The 20,492-nt window shown below is 34.4% G+C and overlaps 1 non-coding gene across 1 annotated transcript; it reads right to left on the bottom strand.

The window, feature by feature from the left end:
• Positions 1-455: 455 nt before the first annotated feature.
• On the bottom strand, positions 456-562 carry LOC128282947 (small nucleolar RNA R71). Its single transcript, XR_008273296.1, has one exon. It is a non-coding gene; the product is annotated as a small nucleolar RNA R71 (small nucleolar RNA).
• Between the last annotated feature and the right edge of the window lie 19,930 nt (positions 563-20,492).

Genomic DNA, 20,492 nt, shown 5'->3' with positions numbered 1-20,492 from the left:
GAGAAATAGAGAGGATTATAAATGATCCAATCAGAGAAGATTAGGTACTCTAGAATGAAAGGAATGCTGATATTCCTCGAATTATAGATGACAGAGACAGACCCATCAGAGAACATATAGTGCCTATTTTGGATTAGCTAAATCCAGGAGTTGTTAGGCCACATATTCACGCTTAACACTTTGAATTAAAACCAGTAATGTTTCAGATGTTGTAGGCGGTAGGGCAGTTTAGTGGTCTACTTACTGAGGATTTAAGATTGTACTTGAGTTGAAGTCTGCGACTCATTCAGGCAATAGGGTGCTTTTGAAGATGCCCTTAGATTAAAATTATTCCCTTATTCATTGCAAGATCGTGCCAGATCATGATTGAATACGTTACCATCAGGTCGGTGGCATCTTGGAATGAACTGTGTTAGAGATTTCTACTTAGGTACAATCCTCCTAACATGAATGCCAAGCTTAGGAATGATATTACATCGTTCAGGCAATCTGAAGATGAGACATTATATGAAGCATGGGAGCATTTCAATGAACTAATTAGAAAATGCCCAATACATGGTTTTCAGTATTGGACACAAATGGAAATGTTCTACAATGGATTAAATACTCATACGTGAATGGTAGTGGATGCATAAGCTAATGGGACATTGCTTGACAAATCCTATAATGAAGCATATGAAATTCTAAAAAGAATAGTAAATAATGATTATCAATACCCCACTACAAGAGTTGGTACTGGTAGAAAAGTTGCAGGAGCAATGGAACTTGATACGATTACATCACTAACAGCTCAGGTATCATCTTTAACAAATATGATTAAAACTCTTAAAAGACCCTTAGTAGTGCAGTAGATGAATGTTACAGAACTAGCATGCATATACTATGGAGAAAATCATGTTTTTTTATGAATTCCCATCCAATCCAGCCTCTGCATATTACATAGGGAATTTTAATTGTAGCAAAAACAATCTTTACTCCAACACCTACAATCCAGGGTGGAAACAACATCCAAATTTCAGCTGGAGTAATCAGGGAATGGGAAATGCCAACAATGTTAATTGACAGAATGTGTTAGTGTACCACCCGGATATAGTCAACCAACACGGCGGCAAAATGTGCAACAAAGTTCGTTGTCTTCAACACTAACTATGGAAGATCTATTAAAGGAGTATATGGATAAGAATGATGTAATTATTTAGACCAGACAACTTCCTTAAGAGCTCTGGAAAATCAAGTGGGAGAAATTGCCACTGCATTAAGTTCCAAACAACAAAAAGAATTGCCTAGTGACACAGAAAGTTCTTGATCTCAAGGAAAGGAACTATATAAGGCCATAACACTTCAAAGTGGCACTCAACTGCCAAGAGTTGTGAATGATACCTTTTCTGAGGAGAAAAGTTTAAAAATTTCTGACAGCACAAATTTTGAGTCAATAGTGGAACAAACAAAAAAAGATGAGTGTACACAAAAGCATACAGAAGGAAATTCATCTTGAAAAGCTACAAATGCCATGGAAAATTAACCTCAACAAATGGAAGGAAGGCCACTGCCACATTTTCCCAGCGTTTCCAAAAGTCGAAACAATATGTTCAATTTAAGAAATTTATGGAGATCTTGAAGCAATTACACGTCAACATACCTTTGGTGGAAGCATTAGAATAAATCCCTAACTATGTGAAATTCATGAAATATATCTTATCCAATAAGAGAAGGTTAGGGGAGTTCGAAACCGTTGCACTTACTGAAGGGTGCACAGTAATGCTAAAGAACACTGCCACCAAAATTAAAAGATCTAGGGAGTTTCATTATACCCTACTTGATTGGAAACCATTATATAGGTAAAGCATTATGCAATTTAGGTGCAAGTATCAATCTAATACCTATGTTTATTTTCTAGAAACTTGGGATAGGAAAGGTAAGACCTACTACAATCACACTACAACTAGTTGATAGATCATATGTCCATCCAGAAGGTAAAATTGAAGATGTACTGGTAAGAGTTGACAAGTTCATATTTATAGTAGATTTTATTATTTTGGAATGTGAAGCAGATAAAGAGGTACTATAATACTTGGACGACCTTTCTTAGCAACTGGTAAAACATTGATTGATATGCAAAAAGGTGAATTAACCATAAGCATTAATGATCAATGGTTGACATTTAATGTGTTTGATGCTTTAAAGTATGTAGAAATAGATGAAGAATGCCATGCTGTTGAATTTGTTGACATTGTAGTACAAGAAGAATTTATAGGTCATATGTACAACAATTCTGATGCAAACTCTGTTAAATTAAATGAAACAGAATTGATTGAAAAATCTAGAGAACTAATAGACATTTAGCAATTTGGAAATGGACTCAAGAGGAGCTTTGAATCATTAGACTTATCAGGTCGATCGTTCAACCCTCCTCGTTCGTCAATCGAAGATCCACCGATGCTAGAGTTGAAGCCATTACCAGTGCATTTAAAGTACATTTATTTGGGAGATAACGATACACTGCTTGTGGTTATCTCTACCGAGCTTACAACAGACCAAGATATGCAATTATTGGAGGCTTTAAAAAAATCCAAGAAAGCTTTAGGATGGTCAATTCCAGATATTAAAGGAATTAGCCCAGCAATTTGGATGCACAAAATAATGCTTGAAGATTGCCATGGCAAATCTATTGAACAACAAAGGAGACTGAATCCTATCATGAAGGAAGTAGTTAAGAAGGAGATTATCAAATGGTTGGATGATAGAATTATATACCCAATTTCTGATAGTTTTTAGGTAAGCCCAATTTAGTATGTACCCAAGAAAGTAGGAGTCACAGTAGTCAGCAATGATAACAACGAACTCATTCCCACACGTACTGTTATAGGTTAAAGAGTTTGTATGGATTATCAAAAACTCAACAAACAAATGCAGAATGACCATTTCCCTTTGCCTTTTATAGATCAGATGCTAGAAAAATCAACAAGGAAAACCTTCTACTATTTTTTAGATGGCTACTTAGGGTACAATCAAATTACCATATCTCCTACTAATTAAGAAAAAACTACATTCACTTGTCCTTATGGAACATTTGCTTTCAAAAGAATGTCATTTGAGTTATGAAATACCCCGGCAACCTTCTAGCGTTGCATGATGGTAGTATTTTCCAATATGGAGGAGAAGTTCCTTGAAGTATTCATGGATGATTTTTTGATGTTTGGTGACACTTTTGAAGATTGCTTAAAAAATTTAGAGTTAGTACTTTTCTGATATCAAGAAACAAAATGCCACTTCATGGTTTGTGAAGGCATTGTTTTGGGCCATAAGATTTCACAGCAAAGAATTGTCGTTGACAAAGAAAACATAGAAGTCATTGAAAAGTTGCCACCACCCACTTCAGTAAAAGGAATCAAAAGCTTCTGAGGTCATGCTAGATTTTACCTCGCTTCATCAAAGACTTTACTAATATAGCAAAGCCTCTATGTTAATTGTTGGAGCAAAACAGACCATTTCATTTTGATGAGTTATGCTCAAAGGCATTCGATGAGTTAAAGGAGTAACTAATTACAGCACCTATAGTCACTGCCCTAGACTGGACTCTATCATTCAAACTAATGTGTGATGTAAGTGACTTTGCTATCGGAGCAGTGCTAGGGCAAAGAAAAGCCAAGATGTTTCACGCTATATATTATGCTAGTTGTACATTGACAGATTCACAACTCAATTACACCACTACGAAGAAAGAATTGTTAGAAGTCGTGTTTGCATTTGAAAAATTCAGACCTTATTTAGTGGGCACCAAAGTCACAGTTTATACAGACCATTCTTCCATCAAATACTTGGTGATGAAAAGAGAGGCTAAACCTAGACTCATTAGATGGATATTGTTGCTGCAGGAATTTGATTTGGAAATCAAAGCTAGGAAAGGCATTGAAAATCAAGTGGCTGATCACTTATCACGACTGGAAGCAGGGAATATTTATAGTGATAGTCAAATAATTAAAGATGAATTCCCTGATAATAAATTATTGTTAGCTATTGCATTGCCATGGTATGTTGATATTGTTAACTTTCTAGTCAGTAGGTTGCTACTACCTATGCTCAATAATCAAGGACAAAGGAAATTCCTTCACGATGTCAAGCAATATTATTGGGATGAGTCATTTATATTCAAGTAATGTGTAGATCAAGTAATTCAAAGATGTATTCCAGATGATGAATTTCAAAGTATCATGTATCATTGTCATTCTACACCTCATAGTGGATATTTTGGAAGCATGCGAACTGCTGCAAAGTTTCTACAATCTGGTTTCTATTGGCCCTCCATATTTAAAGATGCTCATGAGTTTTGTCAGATATGTGATTGCTATCAAAGAACTGGTAACTTATCAAGGAAAACGAAATGCTATTGAAAAATATTTTAGAGGTGGAATTATTTGATGTATGGGGAATTGATTTCATGAGTCCATTTCCACCATCCTAGGGAAAAATATACATTCTTGTCGCTGTGGATTATGTCTTTAAATGGGTTGAAGTTGTGACTTTACGTACAAATGATGCCAAATCAATCTTGAGATTCCTGCATACAAATATTTTTACCAGGTTTGGTACCCCTCGTGCCTTAATTAGTGATAAAGGTGCACATTTTGACTTCAGATTAGTTGTCAATGCTTTGAACAAATATAGGGTTAAACATAAAATTGCCACGTCATACCACCCAAAGACAAATGGACAAGCAAAACTTTCCAATAGAGAAATCAAGCAAATTTTGGAGAAAGTTGTCAATCCCAACAGCAAGGATTGGTCAGTAAGGTTGGATTAAGCTTTGTGGGCTTATGGCATAACTTTCAAGACACCATTGGTAATGTCACCTTTCAAGCTTGTCTATGGTAAACCATGTCATTTGTCAATTGAGCTAGAACACAAAACATTTTGGGCAATTAAGAAAATAAACATGGACTAGGGTGTTGTTGCCAATCATCACTTACTGGAGCTTAATAAGATGGTTGAATTTCGAGCTCAAGCTTTTGAGAATGCGAGACTATACAAAGAAAAGACAAAGCATTGGCATGACAAGAAAGTTTTGCCATAACAATTTGTACCTGGACAACAAGTCTCACTCTTCAAATCCAGACTTAAACTATTTCCTGGCAAATTAAACTTGAGATGGTCTGGACCATTCGAAGTCGAACGTATATACCCTCATAGATCTATCGACGTTAAAGATGGAAAAAATAGGATCCACTTTCAAAGTCAATGGTCAACACCTGAAACATTATTTTGGAGCTCCTATAATGTACGAAAAAAAATTATTTCTCTTCCAAATACTTAATAATTGTTCTTTTGCAAAAAAAAATCTTTGTTTTAATTTTTTTCTTATTTGTTACCTAAGAAATTTATTTAACTGTTTATTTTCTCTTGTTACAGTTTTCCCTTAGGCCAGAATACATTCAGATTAAAGCCGTTGGCCCAAATTCTTTTAATTCACACAAATTTGTGCTAATTCCATTTTTCTTTTCTCGCTAAATGTCAATTGTTTTGCCTTGTCAGCACATGATTAAGGTTAGTCTTATCACACACGTCATAATTGCTTCTCTCCCATGTTTTAACCTGTCCATTCAGTTTTTCCCATATTTTCATCCCACTTTGTTTTATACTTTTACTCCCTGTTTCATTCATAACCGTAATAAAATCTAGCCTTTTTCATTTTTCAGCTTTCTATTTTCTCTTCAATTGCTTCCCAAATAGTTTCTACTTGGACCTCTGCTTTTCCACACACCTTTTTTAGTAAACTTGCTGAATAAAAATACCACAAAAATATTACCAAACGACCATTCTGTATGGAAAAGGGATTTTTTTTTTAGGATGCTCCCTTCATGGGGTATACAGAGGCCGTATCAACAATTTTCGAAAAGCATGGATGGGGCATCTTCTGTCTCCATCCTGATGATGTCTTCTCAAAGGTAGTGAAAAAGTTTTATGCCCATATTACTTCTCCTGACAATGTATTTATATATGTGCGTGGCGTATCAGTTCTATTTGATGAAGACTCCATCAATGCCTAATATAGACTGTTTGAAGGTTCTAACGGGCATGTTGACTTTATGAAAACAATGTCCCTAGAGCGCTTAGCCCAGGTTCTCACTAATGTTCATGTGAAAGGTACACAATGGTCAATCTCAAGAAATGACTGTTACACTATTGACAAAGTCTCATTGAAGCCTCAATGCAAGATTTGGTACCATTTCTTGAAAACTCGTCACATTTGTTCTACACATAATGCTACAATCTCTAAGGATTGATTATTGCTTCTCCACTCCATAATGGTGGGTCAAAAGATTAATGTTGGCAAAATTATCTTTCGTGAGATTCATCGTTGTACCCAAAAGAATCTTGACACTTTAAATTTCGCCTCACTGATTACTGCACTATGCCAAAGAGTCAAGGTTCCCCTATCATCAAATGAAGACCACCTTCTGAACAAAGGGGATATTACTAAGCTCATTGCACAGAAACTGACTGGCGAGGAAATGCCAAGCCAAACTGGCACACCTCTGTCTTCTCCCCCTAGGACTACTTCTGTTGTCCCATCGATTTCTCACATTGAGTTTGAGCGATGAATTATTGAAGCTATAGAGGGTTTGGAACAAAAATTGTGTGTGTTGGAAAAGCATCAAAAAATATATTTCACTGACTTTGGCAAAGCTCAAGAGGAGATGGCCAACTTTTAGGAATATGTCCGCCAACGTGATGCTACTATTCATAAATCCTTGCAAAAGAACTTTTCATGCCTAATGCCACCATTTTTTTTCCTAAGAAACTGTTATTGAATCCTGATGCAGAAGATGAAGAAGCTACTACTGCTCCAACACACAACCAAGAACCAGAAGGAGATGAAGCTAGGATAGAATTTGTCCATATTAAATCTGATGATGATGGAATAGATACCACTCAGACTACTACACCTACATTACAATCTAAAGCCCTTAGGACTGCCCAGGAACATATAGTTCATCAAATGATTAATGAACTCACAAAGTCAGATACCGACGATGATCAAGAAGAGGTACCCATCAACCAACTTAAGAGAAAAAGATTCAAGAAGGCCGCTGGTAAAACCATTCAAGCTAATAGTAATGACCAGGACAAGCCGCAACGTTACAAGAGAGCTGCAAGGAAATCCACACAACCCAAGTGAAGTAATTTCCTTCCCCTCCAAGCTTTGATTTTTATATTTTTATGATCATTAATTTTGATTTTTATATATTACATATATTCATGTAGCTTTTATTCATTTTATCTTGTCATGCTCATGCATTAAGGACATTGCATCCCTTAAGTATGAATGTGTGTTGGGCATATATACTGCATTATTAATTTTTCAAACAATCCTTCTGCCATAACGTTCAATTGCCATTCAATTGCCCGATTATGTGTGTAATATCCCATTTTTAGTGGTAATGGAACAATGGTTTTAAGACCACAAATTTTGATTTGTAAAGTTGTGTTTTATGGCTTAGTCAATGTTTATGGAGCTACATTAGGGTCGTATTAAGTTTTGGTGAAGAAAATTTAACATTTAGTTGGTTAATTAAATAAAAATAAATTTTAAAATTTAGTTGGTGAAAAATTTTTTGGCGAATTTTGGCTATGGGAAATTGGTTTTCTGGGACACGTTATATCTGCTGGTGGAATCAAGGTTGACCCAAATAAAGTATTTGCGATTGTTGATTAGAAAATTTAGAAGAATGTTTCTGAAGTTTGAGGTTTCTTGGGATTAGCCAGATACTATCGATGTTTTGTTAAAAATTTCTCCATTATAGCATCTCTGATGACTAAACTACTGCAAAAAGATGTTAGTTATGTTTGGACTGAAAAATGCCAGAAATGTTTCGAGCAGTTGAAGAATATATTAACTAAAGCTCTTGTTTTGATTCAGCCTGAATCTGGGAAAGAATTTATTGTTTATAACGATGCATCTCTTTGTGGTTTAGGATGTGTTTTGATACATAGTAGAAAAGTAATTGCCTATGCTTTTAGGCAGTTGAAGCCTCATGAGCGAAATTACCTGATGCACGATTTGGAGTTAGTTACAGTTGTCTTTGCTTTGAAGATCTGGTAACATTATTTGTATAGGGAGAAATGTCATATTTTTACTGATCATAAAATTTTGAAATACTTAATGACTCAGAAAGAATTGAATTTGCTTTAATATAGGTGGCTAGAATTATTAAAAGATTATGATTTGGTAATTAACTATCATCCTGAGAAAGCTAATATGTTGCAGATGCTTTAAGTCGGAAGTCCTTATTTACTTTAAGGGTTATGAATGTAAATTTAACATTGGAGCGTGATGGTTCTATTTTGGCTAAGTTTTTAGTAAATCTGGTACTTTTATCGAAAATTCAAGAACTTCAAAAAGATGATTCAAATTTGTACTCGAGACTTGAAGTAGTAAAATATGGTCAAAAGACTAATTTTAGTATCAACATTGACGATTTTTTGTGTTTCTGAAATTGACCGTGTGTACCGAATGATTTTGGATTAAAACGAGAGTTTTTGAATGAAGCTCACAATAGCATTTATTCAATTCATCCTTGGAGTACAAAAATGTATAATGACATAAAACAAAGTTTTTTTGGCCTAGTATGAAGTGAGAAATAGCAGAATTTGTGTCGCGATGCTTAGTTTGCCAACAGGTGAAAGCTGAACATCAGATACCATCGGGTTTGTTGCAACCAATGATGATTCCTGAGTGAAAGTGGGACCGAGTCACCATGGATTTTATTTGGGATTTTGTTTCGGGATTATCTTTAACTCTGAAAAGAAAAGATTCTATTTGGGTCGTTGTTGATAGATTAACGAAATCAGCTCATTTTCTACCCATTTGGACTAATTATGTGACAGCCCTAATTTGACCCTAGTTGGAATGTGGTTTCGGGACCACAAAACCGAGTCAAAAATTTATTTAAAATTTATTTGCATAACTTCTATGTGTGATAGTGCATGTGTGAAAAATTTGATGTTTTAATTTAGTCTTATGACTGGGAATTTTACTTGAAAGGACTTAGTTAAGAAACCTTGAAAATGGGATAGGCAAATGTGTAGTAGCCAAACATTTTATGTTTTAGTATTATGGGGGACTTGCATGTCAAATAGACCAATTTTGAATGTAAATGGCCGGCCAACATGCATCTAATCATGGGTTCTATTGTTTTTATTTTAATTGGTGGGAATTATATATATATAATTAATATAGAAATAACCATTTTATTATAAAATGATTTTTATATTGTGAAATAATGAATTTATTATAGTAAATGGTGATAAAAACAAAGTTACATGATCCTTTCTTTCATTTTGCCGAAACCATAAAGAAAAGAAAAGAAAAAGGGAGCTAAGACATTCGGCTGGAGAATGTATAGATTAAGGTATGATATCATGTGATTCTTTTGGAATTTTTGTGAAGTTGAGTTTGTTTTGATGCTTATAACGTGACCCATGGGTTAATTTTTTTTTAGTTTGTGATACATGAAGCATTCGGTTATGTTCCTATATGTTAAATTGATGATGTTTTGTAGTATGTGATTAGAAATAGTTATAGATGAGTATGAACTAAATAAAAATTTCTATAAACGGTTAAAATGGACAAAAATCTTAATCGACTATTGTTGAGCAATGTGAAGTTATGTTTAATTTTTATTTTAACTTAATTGTTAGTAAGTGTTTTATGGGTGCCGAATGTGGTCATTGAAGATGTCTTAATGAATAATATGGGTGGCTTGGGTTAATAACATTCGGTCAAAGATTATGTGTGCTAGTAAGTTTGGTATAATGTATAGGCTGGTTTTGTAGTTAGTTATTTCGGGAATGAATGTATATACAAGCCATGTGAAAATGGCTAAATTCTTAAGTTGGTTTTAGTTGTGTTTTGGTTGTGGTTATTTCTCTACTTGAATTCGGTTATGTATGATCATGCTATGAGCTCATTAGGGTTAATATCTTATAAGTGAATGAAGTTTTAGTTAATCTTATGTGTTATGTGCGTTAAAATAATTGATGATTTGGGTGGTATCTATGGTTGATTCGGTTATGGTCTTTGCATGAGTAAAAATATACATATGGAAATGGTTGTGTTTTTAGTTGATATTTGTGTTCAAAATGGTTCAATTTGTTTTAGCCACATGTGCATAAATTGTAATAAATCTGCTTGGGACAGCAGCTGTAATGTGATTTTGGAAAATCACCATAAATTGTGAGAGTGGAGTTAGAAGATGAATAAACTATGTACTTAAAGCTTAATGAGTCTAGTTTCAAATAAAATCAACGAGAACATATTTTGACTTCTGTACAATTAGAAATTTGATTCGTAATAAAGGGTGGTCAGAGTAGTCAAACAGTGAAACAGGGGGAAACTTTAAGAAAATTCTGGTATTGATTGGCCAAACTAAAAATTCTTAAAATTTTATGGATAAAAGATATATGAGTCTATTTTCAAGGAAATTTTACGGCAATTGATTTGGAGTTTCGTAGCTCCAGTTATAAATGATTTAGTGACTGTTGCTCAGGAAGACAGCTTGCAGTGAAATTATGATCATGTGGTAAACATTGACAAAAATTTGTTAATGAGTTGCTTATTGATTTCTTATAAGCTTACTATGATCAGTAAGTGTGAAAGTCGAATATATATATATTATATTTATAAAGTGATGCTTGAATAGTCGAATAATGACTAGTTTAAAATCTTGGAATTTAAGCTCAAGAGCATAGAGGGACAAATTCGGATAAGGAAAAAGAGAAAGTAATCGAATAGCCGTTGTAATCGTTCGGAAACATTCGAGGTAAGTTCTTAAGTGTTTAAGCTTGATTCCTTTTTATATGCCTAAGAGTTAAATTAATATGACAAAGAGAATGTAAATTTTATTTAGTTAATGTGCCGAATATGTAATGATTTAATGCTATAACCCGATTATGGCTATTATGCTTAAGTTGAATTGGATTTGGAAATTTGATGCACTAAATGAGTGTTACAATGAGTAAACTATGCCGTATATGTGTTGGTAGATGTGAAAAATAAAATAGAATAAAATAAATAAAAATAAAGAACACATAAATTTTACGTGGAAACCCTTTCGGGAAAAAAACCACGGGCAGAGGAGAAGAAAATTCACTATGTCGAAAAATTTTTTACTCAAATACAAGAGGAATAGACTATGTCTATTTATAGGCTTGCAAAGCCATATTCTAGTAGGATTGAAACACCTTATCCTAATCAATATAAAATAGATGGAGTTTAATAAGGTTTAAAACCTTATTCTAAAATAAAATAAAAGAAGTCTAGTTCTATATGGATTTTACTTTTATTTTATTTTCCATCGTATTTTATTTAAATAAGAATTTGGGTCACTTAATTCTAACAATCTCCACCTTGACATAAATTCTCAATGAACAAGTTCTTCATCGCGAACTTTCAATAAACAAGTTCTTCACCTCTTCCAAAAACCCTTAAGGGTTTAACTTCAACAATGAACACCAACCAAGTCTAAGCAATGCTCAAACTTGGTTATAGGAAGTGACTTAGTCATCATATCTGCAGGATTTTCATGAGTGCTAATTTTGCTCACAACAATATCACCACGAGCAATAATATCACGAACAAAATGATACCGAATATCAATGTGTTTTGTTCTCTCATGAAACATTTGATCTTTTGTAAGAAAGATGGCACTGATCGTCACAAAATCTCGTGCTGATTTGAAGGTCTTCATTGAGTTCACTAAATAGTCCCTTCAACCAAATAGCTTCTTTACAAGCCTCAAGAATCGCCATGTACTCAGCTTCATTGGTAGACAAAGCGATGTAGTTTGCAAAGTGGCTTTCCAACTAATTGCACAACCTCCGATTGTAAAGACGTAACTCGTGAGAGATCTTCTTCTATCAAGGTCTCCAGCAAAATCAGCATCAACATACCCTATAACTCCATCTTTAGTTCTTCCAAAGCGTAAGCAAACATTAGTAGTGCCTCGTAAGTATCTTAAAATCCATCGAATCGCTTTCCAGTGTTCTTTACCGAGATTCGCCATGTATCGCTAACTGCACCGATCGCATATGATAAATCGGGACGTGAACAAACCATAGCATACATGAGAGATCCCTCTGCACTAGAGTATGGAACATGTGACATGTACTCAATCTCATTATCGATTGAGGAGATAAGGCCGATGAAAGTCGAAATGGGTGCTAAAGGAGTACTAACAGGCTTAGCACTCTGCATATTGAACACGCAAAGAACTTTCTCAATGTACCCTTCGACTTAGGTACAATTTACTTGCTTTTCTATCTCGAGAATCTCCATACCAAGTATCTTCTTTGCTGGTCCTAAATCTTTCATCTCAAATTCTTCACTTAGTTGGGCTTTAACCTTTCTTATCTCTCTTTTATCTTTTGCTGCTATCAACATGTCATCAACATAAAGAAGTAGATACACAAAAGAACCATCACTATTTTTCTTAAAGTAGACACAACTGTCAAAACTACTTCTTTTGAAATCATGAGAAGTCATAAAGGAATCAAACCTCTTGTACCACTGTCTTGGTGACTGTTTCAAACCGTAAAGGGACTTTTTCAGAAGCAAACATAGTCCTCTTTTTCGAGACTATAAAACCCTCCGGTTGTTGCATGTAAATATCTTCCTCAAGTTCTCCATGCAAAATGCGTTTTACATCTAACGCTCAAGCTCCAAATCATGCATGGCAACAATACCAAGCAAAGCTCGAATCGAACTATGCTTAACAACCGGAGAGAACACATCGTGAAGTCCACTCCGGAATTTGATCTGTAACCCTTTGCAACAAGCCTTGCTTTATATCCGGGTTCTTCAACTCCGGAGTCCTTCTTTCTTTTAAACACCCATTTACAACGAATGCCTTTTCACCTTTAGGAAGTTTTACAAGATCCCATGTTTGCTTTTTGTGGAGTGATTCCATCTCCTCTTGCATAGCAAACATCCACTTTTACGAGTCTTCACACTAATCGCCTCGAATAATTAAATGGCTCTTGATTCGCATCTATATCTTCACCACATTTAAAGCATAAGCAACTAGATCAACCTCGGCATACTTCTTTGGAGGTTTAATTTCTCTTCTTGTCCTGTTTTTGGCGATAGAGTATTGCGGTGAAGAAGCAACTCTATTCTCAATTTTGTATCTTGGCTTGAGGAGTTGATTTCAGTATTAACTGATGCTCCACCGCTTTTGGTTTTCTTTATTGGAAGAGTCTTTAAGAGATAAGTTAGGTAGCATAGCGTTTCATCAAAACAACATCTCTGCTAATCACAACTTTTCTATTTTCAGGACACCATAACTTATAGCCTTTTACACCAGCTTTATAACCAAGAAAAACGCATTTAATGGATCTCGGTTCCAATTTTCCATTATCAATATGAGCATACGCAGGACACCCAAAAATCTTTAAATCAGAATAATTAGCAGGATTACCAGACCATACCTCTTGTGGAGTCTTTTTCTCAATGGCAACGGATGGAGATCGGTTGATCAAAAAACATGCAGTAGAGGCTGCTTCTGCCCAAAATGACTTTGGTAAGTTGGCATTTGACAACATACATCGAACCTTCTCCATGATCGTTCTGTTCATTCGTTCTGCAACGCCGTTTTGCTGTGGAGTATGACGAATCGTCAAGTGTCTCATGATCCTTCGACTTGCACAATCTATTAAACTCATCGTAATGAACTCTAAGCCATTGTGCACGGAGGTATTTTATCTGCTTTTCCGTCTGTTTTTCAATCATAATTTTCCAAGACTTAAATGTGGAAAACACATCGCTTTTCGCTTGGAAGAACGCCCAAACTTTTTCGGAAAAATCATCAATAAAGGTTAGCATATAATTAGCTCCACCTCTCGAAGGCACTCTGGACGGCCCCACGATCGTAATGGATATACTCCAACGTTTCCTTCGTGTTATGGATTCCTCTAGTGAATCGAACTCTCTTTTGCTTCCCAAAACACGGTGCTCACGAAATTCGGTTTGCAAATTCCTTGCCCATTAAGAAGTCCTCTTTGCTTAATTCGCCATGCCATTCTCACTCATATGCCCTAGGCGCATATGCCAAAGTTTAGTAATATCATCATCGACAAGGAAGAGGAAGCGACAATTGCATCACCAAGAATAAAGAGAACCTCAGAAACATATAACTTGGCAATCTTTCTTTGCCCTTTCATCACAACAAGGGACCCTTTGAAATCTTTAAAACCCCACTTTCATTGTGTATCTGCCCTTTTGAATCAAGAGTACTCAACGAAATTAAATTTCTTTTCAATTCGGAACATGCCGACGTCACTAAGTGTTCGACAACTCCATCAAACATCTTAACTTTAATTGTTCCAACACCGCGATTTTACATGAAGCATTATTTCCCATCAAAACAACACCTTCAGACATCGTTTATAAGTTGTAAACCAATCCCGATTGGGACTCATGTGGAAGGTGCAACTGAATCAAGTATCCACTCCTCGCCACTTTAGAATCATTGATGAAGCAACTAGAAGTTCACCATCGCTGTAGTCTTCTACAACATCGCCTTCACCGAATTTTTCGGTTGTTTTCCTTTTGATTCGCACCTCCCTTTTAATCTTATTTTGTAGCTTATAGCACTCAGATTTAATGTGCCCTTTCTTCTTGCGAAGTTGCAAGTTTTACCTCTGCTTGAAGATTTCGATCTACCCTTAGATTTACCACGAGGATTCCGTTCCTGTGTTCTACCACGATCATCATCAACATTCCGGTCTTGTCTCCCACGAACAATGAGACCCTCTCCCTGAGAGTTGGGTTTAACCACAAGATGCTTCATCTTATCATACGAGGTTAAAGAATCATAAACCTCATCAACTGTGAGAGACTCGCGGCTATATAAAATCGTGTCTCTAAATGTTGAATAAGACGGGGGCAACGAACAAAGTAGAATCAACCCTAGATCTTCCTTATCATCTTGAATCTCCATGGCCTCCAAGTTTGAGAGAATTTCTTTAAACACATTAAGTGTTCGTGTATGACGCACCTTCCTCCAAACGATGAGCATAAAGACGCCGCTTCATATGCAACTTGCTTGTTAGAGTTTTCGACATACATATTTGTTCTAGCCTCTTCCATAATGCAATGGCGTTTTCTCTTTCATCACATCCTGCAAAATTTCGTTGGACAAATGCAGATGTAATTGTGTTAATGCCTTTCGATCCTTACGCTTCTTCTCTTCATCTGTTAATGTCGAAGGCATCTTATCTATCCTAGCAGGGCATCCTCTAGATCCATCTGCAAGAACCGCTTGCATCTTAATTTGCCACAACGCAAACTCGGTGTTGCGATCCAACAATGAATTTCATACTTCAAAGACGCCATTACCGTGATCGAGATGAATAACCCTAAGCTCGATACCAATTTGTGAAAAATAAAATAGAATAAAATAAATAAAAATAAAGAACACATAAATTTTACGTGGAAACCCTTTCGGAAAAAACCACAGGCAGAGGAGAAGAAAATTCACTATGTCGAAAAATTTTTACTCAAATACAAGAGGAATAGACTATGTCTATTTATAGGCTTGCAAAGCCATATTCTAGTAGGATTGAAACACCTTATTCTAATCAATATAAAATAGATGGAGTTTAATAAGGTTTAAAACCTTATTCTAAAATAAAATAAAGAAGTCTAGTTCTATATGGATTTTACTTTTATTTTATTTTCCATCGTATTTTATTTAAATAAGAATTTGGGTCACTTAATTCTAACAGTAGAGATATCACGATTTGTGATTATTAAATATCTAAAGGACACCATGATGTGTATAAAATTATTATTATTAGTCCTTTGTGGTAGCCAAATATGGCTTGGCACTAAAGTGATTAAATGTGAACTTCGATGAGGTAAACTATTAAAAGTGTGGTGCTTTAAGACTATGGGCTAATACGATATGTGGATTCGTTCCGTAAAGTAAATTATTCAGGTATGAATAACCTAATTAAGTATATGTGAATTAAATGAATTTGATGATTGATGTGAATCGAACATATAAGAAATGGTTTCATGTTGTTTTAAATCGACAATCGATTTCGTTCAATACATTAAGTTGGTCAGGTATGCGATATGTACTTATGCATGTTAAATTGATTGGAATTGAATCATGAATGTGAATTGAGAAGCATAGGTAAAAATGCCTATGTCATATATGTGAGTAAGGGTAAAACCATCGTAAATTATCGATAAGGATGGGCTATGTGCGGAATCAACTTATAATTGCTAATTTGAAAGGTTGTGTATGAATCGGTGAGCAATATGTATATATTAGGTGAATTGTGACCTTTTGGTTCTACTTGAATTAAGTTGTGCGATAAATAATTTATGTATATGACTTATAGTCGAATGGTCACTATGGGTTAAGTTTGAATGGTGAAATGGATATGTGATATTTATGTATGACTTTTGAACCGAAATTTAAATGATAGTGTTCATATGGAGCTTATATCCGAATGTAGCAAATGGCTACTAATGTGATATGTTGAATGAGATGTGTTAATATATGATTAAATATGCATGATATTTGATGTGTATCCGGGCTTAAAGACCCGCAGCTATATCTTTGGAATTATATCCGGGTTAAATCCATGCAGCTTCGTCTTTGGTAATATATCCGGTTAAATCCCGCAGCCTAGTCTTGGTATTATATCCGAGTTTAAAGTCCCGTAGGCTTCGTTTGGTGTTATGTTTGGGTTTTATACCGCAGCCAAGTGTTAGTGAATTTGATAAAGTATATGACTACGAGATCCTATGCTAAGATGATAAATTCAACTCATATTACACATTAAGTGATTCAGTATGTGATATATATATATATATATATATATATTATATGTGAGATTGATCTGACGGAATTAAGAATGTGTAATGAGAAGCATATGAAAAGATGTTGTAAATTCATATGTATATTTGTATATGTGTGCATTCAGTTATTATGCAAAGTTACAAGATAGTTTTCGATATGCTATTTATCTATGAATGTTGAAAATAAGTGTGGGTAAGAAATGATACACTAGTGAAATTTGAAAGAATTAAAGTAAATCCAGAAGCTTGTAAATACTATGTTTATATGAGTTTGAGTATAAACGGAGTAAAATGATATGTGTTTGTGCATAATCAGCCAAATAGTATTGTACTCAGAAAGTGTTATGTGCTTACGAACATTTGATTTGTTTTTAAGTTCAACTGTTTAAATTGCTTAAGACTTACTAAGCCTATGAAAGCTTACTTTGAATGTTATGTTTCTCTGTTTATTTTTGTAGATCGTTGACTCTTACTATTAGCTTGGGAATCGTCAACACTTTGTCACACTATCTACTATTGTAGTAATCATGTGATTTGGACTTAGCTTATGGCATGTATAGGATAGACTATAAATAGAATGATATTTTGACTATTGTATATAAGCCATGCGAATATGGCATCTTATGGAAGTTTACTTTTATAAGTTTTAAATTCGATCCTTGTTTGTGTCTATTAGTTATATAAATAAATGATCTTTTATTTAAGAAAAGGTTCAAAATTTTACTGTTCTGATCTGATTCCTAATTTCTGGTAACGTCTCGTCCTATTCTAGCGACGGTTACGGGATAGGGGTGTTACAAATTATTCAGTTAAGAAATTAGCAGAATTATATGTTTCAGAAATAGTGAAATTACACGGCTTACCCTTATCGATTATATCAAATCATGATTCAAGATTTACTTCTAGATTTTAGGGTAAGTTGCACGAAGCTTTAGGCTTGAAGTTAAATTTTAGTACCGTTTTCAATTTGTAAATAGATGGCCAGTCGAAGCGAGTCATTTAGGTTTTAGAAAATATGTTGTGGTGTTGTATCATTGAATTCAAAGGTAGCTGGGAAAAGTATTTGCCATTTGCTGAATCCGTGTATAATAATAGTTATCAAGCAAGTATAAAGATGGCTCCTTACGAAGCTTTGTACGGACATAAATGTAGAAGTCCATTATATTGGTCTGAATTCAATAAGGAGAAGTTAACTAGGGTTGATTTTCTTCGAGAAATCGAAGAAAAAGTTAGAATTATTCGAGATAACTTGAAAGCTGCACCTGACCGTCAGAAGTCTTATGTTGATCTAAAAAGGAGAAATATTGAGTTATTTGTTGGCGAAAAAATATTTTTGAAAGTCTTGCCCTGGAAGAAAATGTTATTATTTGGCAGAAAAGGGAAGCTCAGTCCTAGATTCATCGGGCCGTATGAAGTTCTTGAAAGAATAGGATTGGTAGCATATTGTTTGGATTTACCACCATAACTTGACAGAATTCACAATGTTTTTCATGTTTCTATGTTTCGACAATATCGATCTGATCCATCGCATATTTTATCTACAAAAGAAATTGATATACAGACAGATTTAACTTACAATGAAGAACCTGTAAGAATCTTAGCTTGGGAAACAAAAGAGTTGAGAAATAAGTCTGTACCATTAGTTAAAGTATTATGGCAACGTCGTGGGCTTGAAGAGGCGACGTCGGAAACAAAATAAAATATGAAGTCTCAATATCCAAATAATTACTCTGGTAAGAATTTCGGGGACGAAAATTCCTTTAGAGGGGAAGAGTTATAATATCTTGTTTTTTAGTGGTAACAGAACAGTGGTTTTGGAACCACAAATTCTAATTTGTAAAGTCGTGTTTTATGGTTTAGTCAATGTTTATGGAGTTACATTAATGTCGTATTAAGTTTTGGTGAAGAAATTTTAACATTTAGTTGGTTAATTAAATAAAAAGGACTTAATTGTGAAAGATGAAAAATTGAGTGATTATTGAATTGTATTGACTTGATAGTCTAACTTTTAGATGAAAGAGGATTTATAATGTAATTAGTCTATAAGAAAATTGAGTGGATGGTTATGGCCTATTATTAGTGAAAAATTTTAAGTTATAATAAAGGGTAAAATGGTAAAATAATAAAAACAAAATTATGTATCATCATCTTGGAGGATTTCCATCGAAAAATTAGAAAGCGATTTTCCATTTTTGGAGCTTGAATGGTTCGGCCATTGCTTACCTTGCATGTAAGCTCGTTTCTTGTAATTTTTATGTTTTTAAATTGTTACAACTAGGTCCAGCTAACCCGAACCTTCGTTTTTGAAATTGTTAAAATTTTTGAATGATGTCATTTATAAATATTGATTATTCTTGATGATAATGAAGAGTTTGAAGTCTTGCTTGTGATTTTGGATTGTTTTGTAATATGATTTTTGTTAGTTTTGATTAAAGGGTTGAATTGGGTAAATGCTAGAATTCATGGGTAAATGTGTTGAATTTAGAATATATTGGGGCTAAAAAAAAGGGATAGATATTAAGCTAGCATGATTGAATAACAAATTTTGCTAAAAATTGATATTTTAAGTTAGGGACTAAATTGTGAAAAATGTAAAAGTTTAAGGAGAATGAGTAATTAATGAAAAGTTAAGGGTCATATGTATTTAATTGAATGTGAAATTAATAGATTGTATTTAATTTACGTATAGATCAAGATTTGATTGAAAAAGATAATAGCCGAGGAAAAGGAAAAATTACGGTGTAGTCTCTATGTTTAAATCAGAAGTGCTTGAGAGGTAAGTTCATAGTATTTCAATATGTAAATGAAATTTTAATTGTAACTTTATATTATTGTTTGTTAATATATTTATATATAATTATTGTGTGAATGCCCATACTTGCCCCTATTTGTACTTCAGCACCCCTGAATGCACATGCGTGCCCTTGTTTGTACTTTGGTACCTTTGAATGCACATACGTGCCCCTGATTGTACTTCAATACCCTTGAATGCACAAATGTGCCCCTGATTGTACTTCGGTACCCCTGAATGCACAAATGTGCCCCTGGTTGTACTTCGGTACCCTCGAATACACAAACGTACCCCTGATTGTACTTCAGTGCCTCTGAATGCACATACATGACCCTGTTTGTACTTCGGTACCCCTGAATGCATATACATGCTCTTGATTGTACTATGGTACCTCTAAGAACATTATATCGTCTCAGCATTTCATCATCTATGTTCTTGAAAATTTTAGTAATTAAATAATATGTAATTCGTGTCTAATTATATTTAGATTAAATGTTATACTGTGTAATTACTAAGCTATGTAAGCTTATGGGTTTTTGTGGGTTGTTTTGTAGATAATCGTTGCTGACATTTTGGAAGGATCAGCCAACCAGTTCACACTATCCATCTAAGTTGGTAGTTCTTGTATCTATTTGGGTAGTGGCATGTATATATAGATAAATATGTGGTTTATAAATGTTGATATATGTAGTTCTTAAGTGAGATTTGTGTTTTGCTTAGAGTATGTTTTGTATTGATGAAACAAGTATACATATATAATACATAGATGGACACCTTGATGTGTAGTTTTTGAATAAAGTGGTTATAGTCATAGTGTAATACATTATTGCA

The sequence above is a fragment of the Gossypium arboreum genome, chromosome 10, assembly GCF_025698485.1.
Source record: "Gossypium arboreum isolate Shixiya-1 chromosome 10, ASM2569848v2, whole genome shotgun sequence".
NCBI classification, from domain to species: Eukaryota; Viridiplantae; Streptophyta; class Magnoliopsida; order Malvales; family Malvaceae; genus Gossypium; species Gossypium arboreum.
The sequence above is the reverse complement of the archived record's forward strand: the minus strand, read 5'-3'. Positions and strand labels throughout refer to the sequence as shown.